This window comes from Delphinus delphis, chromosome 21, assembly GCF_949987515.2.
Source record: "Delphinus delphis chromosome 21, mDelDel1.2, whole genome shotgun sequence".
NCBI lineage: Eukaryota > Metazoa > Chordata > Mammalia > Artiodactyla > Delphinidae > Delphinus > Delphinus delphis.
The window spans coordinates 15,367,908-15,383,332 of NC_082703.1; positions in this window are offsets into that span (position 1 = coordinate 15,367,908).

Sequence of the window (15,425 nt, forward strand, 5' to 3'; positions counted from 1 at the left end):
CTTATAGTAACTCCCCAGTGAAGTTCCTGCAGGAAATCTCTGTTTCCTTAAGAGAGAATCCAGACTCTTAAATGTTTGTAAATGATGCTTGCTCTCATATACATCAAAGCTCTAAATTTGAACTTTCCGTGATTCAGAATTTTCCCATAGTTGTTTATAACAAAATGGAACATGACCAATATGGCATCACTGTGTTTGGTCAGTTTGTGTCTATAACTCTCCCAACATATAAAGCGACCCCATTAGTAATTTCAGAAATTAGACATTTGGCTAACATTTTGGAGCCAGTTAAGATTAGCACAATCAATACTCTGTTATAGATTACAAGGTAGATTTGACCAACAGAAAAGTAGTTCTACAGAACTAATGAATTCTTGATTTTATTCTGATCAGAAAAAATGGATGTGGAGTCACGTTGGAAATAAATGCTACACATGCATTGGAAAAAAATGCTACAATATATTCCAGATAATTTAAAATCTAACTATGATGTGATTAGTCATTAGAAATAAAAATCCTGTAATGCATATGATCTTGATGGACCTATAATCATGGAGCAGTAGCACACTAGCATCTAAGTGGCTGTGAAGCTGGTAAGATGCTGCTTAAGCTACATTGTTAATAATATGCAAAGAGGCTTATCTCCCTAAGAGTCTGGACAAGTATCACATAACATGTACTTGGAAAGAATTGAAAAGAGGGTCAAAGTAGAAAGAAATTATTTACCTCCCACAGATTTAATTCTGAAGAAGGGTGGTGCTGAAAAATCATCCAAGGAGGATTGTGGAACAAGAGAGTTTGCCTTCCTTGTGTTAAGACAAGAGTAAAATAAAAATCAGATACAGTGTTTTCCCCAAAATCTCCTCAACTGTGATTCAAAGCAAAGAGTAGACAAAAGCCTTGCATTAAAAAAAAGAAATTTTCTGAGAGCCTAAATATTTTACAGCTGGTGTACTCTGAAAGGGCCACTATGAGCTATTAAGAAATCTGTGGTTACATAAAGGAGTTTGCTTAGTTGATGAATCAATTTGAAATAAGTTCCCAGCCAAGATTAAATTTACCTATGCCGTACCTTACTACACAATTTAAGATTATCTTGAGAAAAAAAAAAATGAAGACTCATTTGATTTAGGAAGGCTATCTCAAATGTCTACAGTTCAATCTTCTGTTTTGCTTTTTGGCTTTCTAAAATATACTTACGTATTATAATAAAAATTGTGCAATTTTACACATCTAATGGATATAACGTATTCACTTATACAAATTGGTATTACTCATATTGAAGCAAAGCAATGGAATTGGCACTGAGAAACTGCCGTGAGCCTTATCTATACAGCCAATGTTCTCTGTAGCCCCTGACAAAGCCAATCTACTCTTTCTCCCCAGAGGGAATGCTTAAGTTAAAATTTGTGTTCTTTATCATTTTGCTTTACTTTATGGTTTCCCTCAAATGGCTATACCCTTAAATAAAACATCATGTATTTTATTTGCGTTTACTTTATAGAAGTGGTGTCATACTCTACTCTTCTGCAGTTGTTGTTCATTTATCATTTGACATTATGTTCTGAGACTCACCCATGTTGATTTGTGTGGCTGTAATTAAATCATTTTATTTACTCTATGATAATCATATGGACTCTTAAAAGTAGTCGATTTTTTAGAGCAGTTTTAGATTTACAGCAAAACTGAGAGCAAGGCAGAGAGAATTCCCATAGACTCCTGCCTCCATACCTGCATAGTTGCCCTCCTTACCAATATCCCCCACCAGAGTGGGATGTTTGTTAATACTGATGAACTTACACTGATGCGTCATTATCACCCAAGTCTATAGTTTACATTACCATTCACTTTTGGTGTCCATTCTAAGACCTTGAACAAATCTATGATGCTATGTATCCACTATTATAGTTGTTTTACTGCCCTAAAAAATTCCTCTGTGCTCTATTCATCCTACCTCCCCCACCCCCAGTTCCTGGCAGCCCTTGATCTTTTATTGTCTCAGCTGCTTTGCCTTTTCTAGAATGTCATATAGTTGGAATCATACAGTATGTAGCCTTTACAGCTTGACTTCTCACACAGTAATATATATTTAAGTTTCCTCCACGTCTTTTCATGGCTTGGTAGCTTGTTTCTTTTTCATGCTGAATAATATTCCATTGTATGGATGTACCACAGTCTATTTATCCATTTACCTGTTGAAGAATATCTTAGTTGCTTCTAACTTTTTGCAGTTATGAGTAGAGATGCTGTAAATATACATGTGTAAGTGTTTGTGTGACATAGGTGTTCAGTTCCTTTGGATAAATACCAAGTAGTGAAATTGTTGGATCATATGGGAAGAGTATGTTTAGTTTTGTAAGAAACGGTGTTCCAGACTGGCTGGACCATACTTCATCCCGACCAGCAATGCATGAGAGTTCCTCTTGCGCCACATTCCTGCCAGCTTTCGGTGTTGTCAGTGTTCTAGAATTTGGCCATTCTAATACATGTGTAGTAGTGCAATTAATTTGATACAGCAGCACCATGTATTTTAAATTGAAAAATATACAAAACGTTTATCCTCTAACTTTTAACAAGAAAGAAGGTGTGTTTAAAAGTGGGAATGACTTCAGAGCGGTGGTGGAATAGGAAGCCCTGGACCTCACTCCCCCACAGCGACACTGATCTAACAGTACTATACAGTGCAAAAAACCTTCATGAGAACTCCAGAAATTAGTTTGACAGTTGTAGTACCACAGGCAATTGCAAAGCCACGAACAACTGCTTTGAAGTAAGTTAAAAAGAAAAAAAAAAGCTCCTCCCCCAAGCCAGCACCACTTAGCTTAACATTAACATAAAACTATGCACATACCCTGAGAAAACCATAATTCAAAGAGTCATGTACCAAAATGTTCATTGCAGCTCTATTTACAATAGCCAGGACGTGGAAACAACCTAAGTGCCCATCATCGGATGAATGGATAAAGAAGATGTGGCACGTATATACAATGGAATATTACTCAGCCATAAAAAGAAACGAAATTGAGCTATTTGTAATGAGATGGATAGACCTAGAGTCTGTCATACAGAGTGAAGTAAGTCAGAAAGAGAAAGACAAATACCATATGCTAACACATATATATGGAATTTAAGAAAAAAAATGTCATGAAGAACCTAGGGGTAAGACAGGAATAAAGACACAGACCTACTAGAGAATGGACTTGAGGATATGGGGAGGGGGAAGGGTGAGCTGTGACAGGGTGAGAGAGAGGCATGGACATATATACACTACCAAATGTAAAATAGCTAGCTAGTGGGAAGCAGCCGCATAGCACAGGGAGATCAGCTTGGTGCTTTGTGACCACCTAGAGGGGTGGGATAGGGAGGGTGGGAGGGAGGGAGACGCAAGAGGGAAGAGATATGGGAACATATGTATATGTATATGTATAACTGATTCACTTTGTTATAAAGCAGAAACTAACACACCATTGTAAAGCAATTATACCCCAATAAAGATGTTAAAAAAACAACAACAACTATGCTAGTGGGTACAAACGTAAAAAGATATAAATCTGTGACATAACAAAAGTGGGGAGGGAAACGTACAGGAGTAGAGTTTTTGTTTGTGGTTGAAGTTAACAGTTTAAAATCGCTTTGGGAAGGTTTATCCATAAGGATTTTAAAGCCATTAGATAAGCTGTTATGTCTAAAAGGAGTTCATTTCCAAGGGCCAGTGCAGTTTACTGAGAGATTAGGAGGAATAGCTGAAAAGAAGCTGTGCAGAATTTAAGAAAAAAAATCTTTTTGAGATTGCCTCAAGGAATGTTAAATATGACTCAAGGCAGAAAAGTGAAAGGGCACTTCTGAGAAAAGATTAAGGCTGGAGTAAAGTTCCTTCATCAGAGAGAGATGTTTCTAGAGAAGAGGAGTATTGGGAACAGGAGAGGGAATGGGGGATTGTGTCACAGTTAGAGGCAGAGAGTCCAGGGGCTCACAGATGCCCAGAGAGGGTAGATTTCCAGTGCGGCCTGAGGGAGAGAGTTTTGGGAACCGTGATAAGCCATCTCTGAGATGATGATGGAGTAGACCTGCGTGTACATATATATGTACATATACATAACTGCCCATTCCACTTCCAAATATCCATTTAATTCTCAGCTGCTAGCGACCTAATTCTGACTACCATTTTCTCCTGTCAGATCAGACTCAACCTTTTGCTCTCTACAAATCCATCGTGACTCACATTTTAGCCATTGTGGTATTTTAAAAATTAAAATTTGATCATTTTGTTCACCTGATTAAAACCAGGCAATAGCTTCCCAGTGCTCTTAGAATAAAATCCAAAATCTTAAGGTGGCTTACAAGGCAATTCTTGAGATCATTCTGCAGAATCATCATCTTTACCTGGTCTTCCCTTCCCATTCTGTACTCCAGCTACACTGGCCTCTTACCTTCTCAGAATTGCCATGTGTGTTGCACTCAGGATATTCATACGTTTTCTTCCCTGTTCTTGGAAGACACTTCCTCTTCTTCTTTAGTGAGGTTGCCAGATTTAGGAAAAATAGGTAGGATGTCCAGTTGAATTTGTATTTCAGATACACAGCAAATAACCTTTTAGTCTAAGTATGTCCCATGCAATATTTGGGTGGCTTGTTTTATCTGGTAACCCTATTCCTTAGTCTACCTAATTCCTTACCTTTCAAATTTCAGCTTAAGTGTTACCTCCTCTCTAATTTTCTCAGACTAGTTTAGATTTCATCTCTTACACATTCTCATAACATGCAGTACCGATATTATTTAGTATCTGTCTTCCCCATTAGATCACAGGCTCTGTGATTTAAAAATGTTTGGCAAGTATCTAGCACAACATTGACACACAATAGGAACTCAATTAATACTTTTGAATGAACATCTTAGCAAATAATAATGAAGTCAGGGCAGTGTGGAGTGTCCTGCATGCAATGTATTGTAAAATATGTTAAGCCTGTGCTTAAATTCCAGCATTAAAATACACCAGCTGAGTTATCTTGGGTAAATCTGTGTTTGCTCAGCAGAAAATTGGAGTGACAATACTCTAAATTATAAGACTTGCCAGAATTACATGTGAAGGTACATAATAAATGTTCAGAAATGTATTACATTTTTCCCTCCTCCGTGAATTTGGTAAAGAACTGTGAGGCAGCCTCATCTTCCTTCATCTTTTGTGAACCAATCAGGAGTCCCCTCTGATGTGAGTCCCTCCACATGGCATCAGTTCACATCAGTCTGCTAAGTACATACTCTCCCTCCCTCTTTAATTCTGTTCACTCACAGACTGGGGCTCTCCTAACTCACAGGTGTCTTCTAGGCCACAAGTTTGCTGTGATAAACACCTGCATGGAAAAGAAGATTTTTGGTTCTTTGGGGTCTACATGCACAAAATTGCTTTCTGTTTTTTTAAATTTTTGCTTTATTTTTAGTCACTCTCCATGCCCAGTTGTGGTAGAGCTGCAGCTTTCCAAAAACTTTGCTCTAGGACATGGAATGAAATCTACTCTACTCTTGAATCTGGAAATTCCCTCCTTTGCCAGGTTTAGATCGTAGGTAATGGACATTGGAGTACAGCTTTGTCGACTGAAAAAAAACATGCACAGTCTAAAAGTCGAGAGTTATGTTTTATTTGGTGTACATTCTTAGGACTTCAAGCCCAGGAGAGAGCATCTCATATAATGCTGAGAGACTGCTCTGAAGAGGAAGTGGGGAAGCCAGGATATATAGGAGTTTCTGCAACAAAACCAGGTGGTCGGAACATCAAAAGATTACTGTTAATTAAAGAAAACCGGATATCTCAAGTTAAGGAATTCAGTACTTTTCTGTGTATGGGGAGATGCAAGAGCCTGGGCTTATGGAAATCATTGCTTTGATGTGTACCTCAGCTATCTGGGGCCAGTATCCTGTGTTTTCTCATCCTGAGTTTCCTCAGGGTGCGCCGTCCAGGTGGCTGTACATTAATGTGCTGGCTTGATGGCTGCAGCATCCTTTGTTTACTGACAGGGCAGGCAATACTTTAGTTCTCAGCTTGTTACTCATCGATTTTTTTGTTTCCTCCCCTTCACTCCAGATCTTCTGTTAGTCCAGGGAACAGCGTGTGGGGCAGGTGGAGTGAGAACGGAATCCATTGTGTCATTCTTCACTTTTACAGATTCTTTACCTCATGGAATGATAGAGTACCGGTCCGTACAGACAGTCACAGAGGAAAAGAACACAGCACTTGAATTATTAGTTTAACAAAAATTAATTCTTCACGAATTTCCTGCCATACTCTCTCTTCAATCTTCATTCTGTTCTTTTCCCTCCTTCCTTCCCTGCTTTTTTTTTTTTTTTTTGTGGTATGCGGGCCTCTTACTGTTGTGGCCTCTCCACAAGAAGAGAGGCTTCCCTCTCCCACCAGGGAAGCCCGTTGCAGAGCACAGGCTCCGGATGCGCAGGCTCAGCGGCCATGGCTCACAGGCCCAGCCGCTCTGCGGCATGTGGGATCCTCCTGGACCGGGGCACAAACCCGTGTCCCCTGCATCGGCAGGCGGACTCTCAATCACTGCGCCACCAGGGAAGCCCCTTCCTTCCCTGCTTTTTAAAACTATCTCCTCTGTTAGGTCTTCCTTCCTTTCTTCTTATCTTCCCATCATTTTCTACATTTCATCTTTCTCCCTTTCTCTCTTCCTGTATCTTCTTCCCTTTTTTCTCTTCTAGATTATAAGCAAATCTGTGTCTTTATTTGAGGTCTGTAACTGTATTTCTATAAAATATCAAATGCAAAAATCCATTTATTTCTAGAACTATCATAACTTGAGAGCTTCTCAGCCTAAAACTAGGCTGAGCCCAGGCCTGAAAGTCACAGAGAAGCTACACTCCCTTCCCTCCCACTGTATCCCAGCTTTCTACTTTTTGTCTGTGCTTATGTAGTCTGTGAGCTGTTATCCTAACATTTCTGCACTTGAAATCATGCCAAATAATGTAACTAGCTAAAGACTAGGTTAATTCAGTCTAAAATGTGAGATTGAAAAGTAGCACCAAAAAAACCTAAAAATCTTATTCAGCAATTCCCAGTCCCTTTCTCCCAAATACTATTCTAAAAAATCTCTTTGCATACTGTCAAACACATGATAGGATAGGATAGGTGAAAATTGAACTTACGTGAAAGGAATATACCATGTATATGTGTGTGTGTGTGTGTGTGTGTGTGTGTGTGTGTGTGTGTGTGTGTCCCAATGATTATTGTACTGCCTCTGGCTTTACACAACTCCCATACTTCCTCACTGTGGCAGGTAGAGACTGGTGCTTTCTTTTTTCTTTTTTCTTTTTTGCGGTACGTGGGCCTCTCGCTGTTGTGGCCTCTCCCATTGCGGATCACAGGCTCTGGACGCGCAGGCTCGGGGGCCATGGCTCACGGGCCCAGCCGCTCCGCGGCATGTGGGATCTTCCTGGATCGGGGCACGAACCCGCATCCCCTGCATCCGCAGGCGGACTCTCAACCACTGCGCCACCAGGGAAGCCCGAGGCTGGTGCTTTCTTAATCTACATCTCAAATCTTGCGTGGCTGGGGATAACACATGCACTTGCTTTGACTGCAAAAGCAAACCTGGTGAGGGCAGTGGTTTTCTGAGGCTGGGATATCATCGCTGAATGCCCAGTAGCACTGCATGGAGCAGCCTGTGTGTGCAATAGACAACCACCTCTATACAAAATAGAATGATGCCAGTGATAAGCAGACAGATGAATAAATCCCCTTTACAACAGAAACACAGGAACGCGGGAAGGGAGGTCACCATTTCAATGCCCTCAAGATATGCTGGAAATGAGAAAAACAGAAAAACATTTCTGTCATCCTACAAACACTTTCATATATGCTCCTGTAAGAAAAACGACCAGTTTACTTTCCTTCTATTTTGGAGCACTTGTGGTTAACCAAGGTTCCATTTGACAAAGTTTGTCATGTTTTGTAAGCGTGAACACGGTGGTGTGTCTCTAAAATGGTTTCCTGTCACTCTGTCTTAAAGCTGTCTCCACCATACAGTTTCTGAGACTTTGATCGCAGCTCAGGATAAGGGCTTTCCTCAGTTGTTTCTAAGGATTCCTACACAAAAAGGCATCAGTGTGAAAAGTAAATTTCCTTTTTAAATGCTTGAGTCATTTCCAGCATTCTTGGAAATTGCACGAGTCCTACTGGGTAATTCAGCCTGACTGTAGAGGCTTGACTCAGTGAGCATGAATCCTTACAACGCAGAGCAGCAATGGAGAAATGAGGAAATAAGATAACAGGCTTCTGGTCAAGATTCGTATTGTGAGAAGAGAGGAGCTTTTAGAAATTATTTATAACAAAAGTAATGAAATGTCAGTGAAGTTTAGGGCACATTTTCTGAGAGAACCATAGTCAAGGAGTCTACAGTTCCATCTGCCTAAAATCCACTCAATGAGACCTTCGTTACACCTTGTGTCTCCACTCCACACTCAGTGCTTCCATTTATCACCTCGGTTCAGTACAAGAATGAGCTAGTCGCTCGAAAACCTGTGTAATTTGTTCCTTTTAGACACCTAGAGTTGAATAAAAATCTAGACCTGTCTCCAAGGACTAAATAGTAACGTGATATCATCTAGCGCTACCTTGTACATGGTAGGTGTGCTGGGTACACATCTTGGGTAAATGCTCAAATTCATATATGATTGGTTAGAGTGACCACATACTGGTTTCAAAAAAAACCAAACTGAAACTTAATGACAAGTGAATATCATACGACACGTGAGAAGAGCACGTGCTAGGCTGGTGCTTTCGGAGGGGGGATTCATTAGCGCCTCTTCTTCTCCCTCATAAAATTGACACCTCCAAGATTTCTTCATCCTGCTGATTTATGGTTCCTGTTGAGTGTGACCTTTTCTATGACTACCGGTGCAGTTAGCACTTATAAGCAGGTGGACTTTAAAATCCATGTCTTTACCTTGCTCTTTTAAAATTCCCTTTTACATTCCAGATCCATATTTTCAGCCAATTGGTGATGCTCTCTAGAGCTTTTTCTGGCAGGCAGATATGTTAAGTCCAAAATTATCCTTTTCCTCATATTCAATGAAACCCTCTCTCTGAGTTCACTATTTTTTTTTTTTTTAAATTAACAGCACCAGAAACACTTATCCTTCTGCCTAGGTTTAAACCTCTAAATAATCTTGATTTCTTTCTCTCTCCCTTTTCCTTTAGGTGAAACTATTAGTTTAATCAGTAAATTATTTTAAAATACTGTATTCATGTCTACTTTTCTTTATGGAAGTTACTAGCTTAATTCACAATTTTATTTATTTATTTATTTTATTTATTTTATTTTTTTGCGGTACACGGGCCTCTCACTGTTGTGGCCTCTCCCGTTGTGGAGCACAGGCTCTGGACGCGCAGGCTCACTGGCCATGGCCCACGAGCCCAGCCACTCCGCCGCATGTGGGATCTTCCTGGACCGGGGCACGAACCTGCATCCCCTGCATCGGCAGGTGGACTCTCAACCACTGCACCACCAGGGAAGCCCCACAATTTTAATTTTATTTTTAAAAATATCATACAACAGACTTTTTTTTTCCTTTTAGTATACATTTCTACAAAATTTAACATATGTATAGATTTATGTAAAAACTATCATAATCAGGATTCAGAACAATTTCGTCACCCCCCAGAAATCCTTTCTGTGATCTCCTTGTAGTCACACCCTTCTCCCATTTCTGACTCAGAACTGCTGATCTGTTTTCTGTCCAAAGTCTGTCTAAAGTTGTGTCATCTTTAGAGTGTCATATAGAGGAATCCTACAGTATGTAGTCTTTTAGACTGGCTTCTTCCACTCATCATAATGTCTGACATTCATCCAAGTTGTAGTATACATTAGTAGTTTATTTTTCATGCTGAGTAGTGTTTCATGGAATGGATGTACCACCATTTGCTTTATTATCTTCCAAAACACGTGAAATTTTCTTAGGCTGCTGTTCAAGGGCCCTTGTGATATGTCTTCCACTTCAAGCCTGGTTCCCTTGTTTCTCTTCCATGTACAATTTCACTGAGAAAGACTGTGCTCAGTTACATCATTATAGTCAAAACTTTTTGTTTTATGAAGTTTCTCCCAGTTTAAAATAACTTGCCCCTAATTACCCATTCTATTAAACTCTTAACCCATTCTTTAAGACCATTTTCTAGGAATCTTTTTCTGAAACTTCTGAATAGAGTTTGCCTCTCCGAAAACTTTATGGAGTGCTTTGATTTTGTGAGACTTATGGTGATTTATAGCCATGCTTGTCTTTGAGATTGTATATGGATGTAAGATGAATCATATAAGTTAAAATGGTGTCTGTGAGTAAATATTGGAAATCAAGACATAGTGGATCATCAGAAATATGAAGAATCCCTTTAACTAGAATTTCTTAAAGGTTTTCACAAAGTAGGGTGAATGTAACTGCAGAGCATGTGCTTATCCTTCAGCAAACCCCATTTTTTTAAGGAATTCTACTTGAAGGCCCATTCAAATACCTTCTGACAAGCTAAGTTCTCTGCCTTTGCAGTGAGATCAGTCCCATGTTAGGTTTGAGGGTCAAGTATATCCTCACTAGAGAAATGTCTCAAACTCTTAGAACTTGAGTTCACTAAAATTTTGATTTATATGCCTAATTACATTTTTCTTTTTTTCCTTTCTGTGTTAGTTTGCTAGGGCTGGTATAACAAAATACAACAGACTGGGTGACTTAAACAACAGAAATTTATTTTCTTATAGTTGTGGAGGCCAGAAGTCCAAGACCAAGGTGGTAGCAGGTTTGGTTTCTTCTGAGCCTCTCCTCTTGGCTTGCAGATGGCCAAGTTCTTGCTGTGTCCTCACATACTCTTTCCTCTGTGTCCTCATATTCCTGGTGTCTCTCTGTGTGTCCATCCCTCTTCATATAAGAACACCAGTCAAATTGGATTGCAACATTAATTTTATATATCAATAAGGAAAGAAAAAGTCAGTAAACCATGAAATATCATCTGTTATTTCATACGTCCAAATTAATAATGTGGTAAAATGTGGGAAATGTTTATCTTATTATCACCCACCCTAATCTCTCATTTTACCTTAATTACATCTTTAAAGGCTCTCTGTCCAAATACAGCCACATTCATAGGTACTGGAAGTTAGGACTTCAGCATGTGAATTTAGCCCATAATACTTGCTTAACAAGGAATTTCTTGAAAACTTGTCTTCCTGTATAACTTACTTATAAATAAATTGGTCAGGTTCACCCAATTAGAATGTCTTGGCAGATAGATTTCTCATGACAGATTAATAGATTGACCTTCTAGAAAGTCTCTTGTGAGAGTTTACATAAATCGGCATTTACTTGCCAGTCAACTCTGGAACATCAATAAAATAAAAATTTTGAATTATTACGGCAGATGCTGGGCCAGAATTATGGTAAATCTGGAAGATAAATGCCTGATCTGGGCAACTGTTTTGGAAGGCAGCCCACCTTCTCCAGCTATAGTCCTTTGCATTGTCTGGTCCTGCATCACCTTCCATTTGCGACTTCCGCAGTCTTAGTCACCCTTGATATTTAACCTTGAACAAGCTACTTTATTTCATTCATAATAAGATAAACATTTCCCACATTTTACCATATTATTAATTTGGATGCATGAAATAATAGATGATATTTCATGGAGTACTGACTTTTTTCCCTTACTGATATATAAAATTAATGTGGCAATTTAAAACTTACAGCAAGTTTAACTTAAAACTTAAGTTGAAATAGGATACCTCTCTAGCTGCCTTTCTAGAATTGAGAAAGTAAAAGTACCGGCCTCATTATGTTCTGAGGATTAAATAAGTAATCTATCGCTCGATACAGGTCTTGGCACATGATATACACTCAAGAAGTATTGCTATTGTCATTATATTAATGTAAAATTTTTTTGCTTGTACAAAGCCTCATGTATAGGAAATGAATAATAAATATTTTACTGAAGAGGAATTCAGATTTTGGGGAGGAATTAATGCTTATGACTCTTACTTCAATGATGGCAACCTATAAACACAGAGAAAAAGTTTATGAAATTCCATTTCCTCAGAGCCAGAGTTTGTCAGCCAGAGAGATGGGAATGAGAGTGTTGTACCATAATCCCAGATTTAATCTGGACCTGAAAAACACATGAGTATAGTGTCTTTGAAAGCAATATAAAATAACATTTATCTTATTAAAAACTTTGCTGTTGATCTCAGTACTAATAAGATTCTCCTAAGAGGGTGTTTAAAAGTCTGTGACAGTTACTACAACATTCCTCTGTTTCGGCCACATCCTTCTCCTGGTTTCCTGGCCTTTCAGTGAGGAGGAAAATCTAACTGACTATTAGGTTCCTGACCAGTTCTACTCAGAAATTTTACTTTTCTCCCGTGCCCCCGTCTGTCTCATTGTCCCTTGGACATTATTGTCAGCAAACCCTGCTGTATATTCATTTGGAGTGGTGATAAGCAATAGGAAAATGTGTAGCCCTTTCTCAAAGAAAAACTAGGGACCCACGATCTCAAGGATGATTCAGGAATGTTATTCTTCCTTCAACATGTTAGTTTTATCCTGTTTTCCTAATTGTGGGAGGAATGGAATTCACTTTTTGTAATCAAATATTACTTTCTACCGGTTAGGAATCTTATCTAGGGAACAAGAAAGCAAGAAGAAATTGTGGTCACACTTATGTCCTTAGGGTTAACATATGTCCTTAGAATCACTTGGAAATTTTCCTCTCCTAAATTGCATTCTCCATGATCCAGAAACTCCCCTGTGTTCCACACACTGTGGGGCACAGACATCTTCCTGACGTCTGTGTCTTGCATTTACTAAAAGGCGATTTTTCAGGCTGGGTCAGAATTTCCAGTTTATAGTTGTGCAGCACCCTATTTTTGATCTCATCAAAATTATACTCAAATTATTTGTGTTCCACATTTGATGCTGAACTTCATGAGAACAGGTGCCATGGAGAAGACGGCTTATCTTCAGGGATAATAAAGACCCTATTTGTTTGGTGTATAATACACATTCCATGGATATTTGTTAGAAAAAGGAATAAATGACTGAGTAAGGAAATGAATGAAGAAATACACCTAAATGGTCATCAATCCCAGAAAAGCCCCGACTTAAAAAAAAATTATAAAAAGTTCAGAAATACAGAAAATAGCTTGACTTAATTCTGTCTAAAATGCTGATACATTCAAGGGCTTCGTTTTCTAATCTTTCCTTGCAAGGGATGTACACAAACCAAGCCAAGCAGTTTCTTTATTCGTTTGTGTCTTCACATAAATGTTACCTGCGGGTCTTCCCAGTTAAGAGCAGTGGCTTCCCTGTGCCTCTGATTCTTCACAGCCAGGACCATCTGGCAGTCTCAGTCCTGCCGATTTACTCACTGTGTCTGCCTCCCCTGATAAATGGATCTCTCCTCCGAAAGGCATCCTCTCCCTTTCCCATCACCCAGCCATGAGTCGCTCATAAAGATGAGAAAGAAACTCTTCTATTCCGATACGATTTGCCAACGAGTGATTTGCATTTATTTAATCATAACCAAGATATGGTCCCAGCAAATAGCTACTTAGAGATTTTTTCCCAGTTTAATCTATAACTGTAATTATCATCTTCAGTTTTATTCTGTGGGCCTTATGAAAGAAAGACAACTATTTTCCTCAAAATTTTATTAATATTAAGCAATAAGGCATTGAGCTGCCAAACAAGTCACTTATTTGGACATTGTAAAGGATAAATGGTATTTACTTCCCCATCTGAAGTTAATTTTGTAATTGACAGATTTTTCCATATATTTTTATGGTTTTATTAGCATTTTATAGCCTGTTTTATATTTGAGAGAACTGCTTTACACTCACTTTAATTAGTTATTTCTCGTATGTATCAATTAGTTTCAGTAATGGAAAGAGTAAAGTCAAAAAGATTTTGAAAAGCAAGATGTCACATATGCATACAAATTAAACTTTAATGACTTGCATCTGCGGATTATTACCCAGAATCGCAAGTGGTTTGAGAGAAAAATGGTATGAATGACAGGCCTTGCTAGTTTTCTCATGTCATCCAGAAGAGGGTGAAATGACTCAGTCTTTAAACATCTTTTAAGTTGCTTAAGAAAATGGGCACACTGAATGACTATAGTAGGTGGGAAGAAGAAATAATACAAAGTGCAAGGTACAATACACGCACATGATCAGTAGCCAGTGTCATAATAACGCAACCATTTAATGCTCAAGAATACAGGCTTCTGGAGCCTCCAACCTAGGTTTGATCTAGGTTTTACCACTTAAACTAGTATGTGACAAGTAAATTAGTTAATGTCTTTTTACCATGCTTTCCCCACGTGCACAGTGGATCTATCAGTACCAGTTTAGGTTTAAATAAATTCTTCTGCGAAGTGCTAAACTCAGTACCTGATATCTGGTAAGCCCTAAATAATGTTCACTAGCATTATCTGTATGAGCCATTTAAAGATTTTTTTTCTTGTACTACGATATTGTTGATATCCGTTTCTACCCTGCCCTTCAGCTTTGATTTTGGCCAACATTTTATGAAACTGCACTGTTTTTAAGTGACAGATCATACTGTGACTTGACCATCATGGATTAAAATCTAAAATCATTCAGTCTGAGACTGATAAGGGTGATGTATCCTTTATCTGGAAGGAAACTTTGACCCTTATCCTAAGCTTTCCTGTGTCCCAAATGATCTATGTAGCCAAACTACTCCCATTGAGGAGTATAAATATGACAAACATATCTAAATAGATTATAGGTGGGTCTGTGGAAAAGCTCCTAAACTTTCCTGCCTCCTAAAGTGAGCAGATGCTTCCTCTTGTAATGGGGAGTGCTGTATGGGGCTTGTGAGGGCCATCATCATTTAATGTGCAGTTGATGGCATTCTGCTGCTGCAGTAAGCCAGGTTTCATGTGGATGTCAAATAACCAATTCGTAGTACCTCAGACTTCTTCTAATTTCAGATTTTTTTATGTTTTGAAATTCAACCAATGATTAAAAACCAGCATCAAATTAAGAACAGCAAGAACATTATTGTCAGTCCGAAATATATTCCAGGCTAGACAGCATCACATCAGTGTTGATTTCAGTTTTATTTGGAACATTTTTGCACATTTCCCAGCCCTGTTGAAAGAGCTGAAGTAACCAGTGCTCATTATATTTTGCCTAGGTAAGTCAGATGTTTGTATCAGTTTCCTCAGTATATCATAAAGGATTGTCATTTTTCTTTCGTGTAATGTCAACAATTACCAGAGTAATATGTAGAGATGAGCCAAACTAGATAAGCAAATATATTCTTTTAAATGTATTGTTAGTAATGGATATGTGTTTAGTACACATGACTGTTTAGTTTCTACATACTGTTCAACTAGCCTTTGTATTTTAGACAGAGCA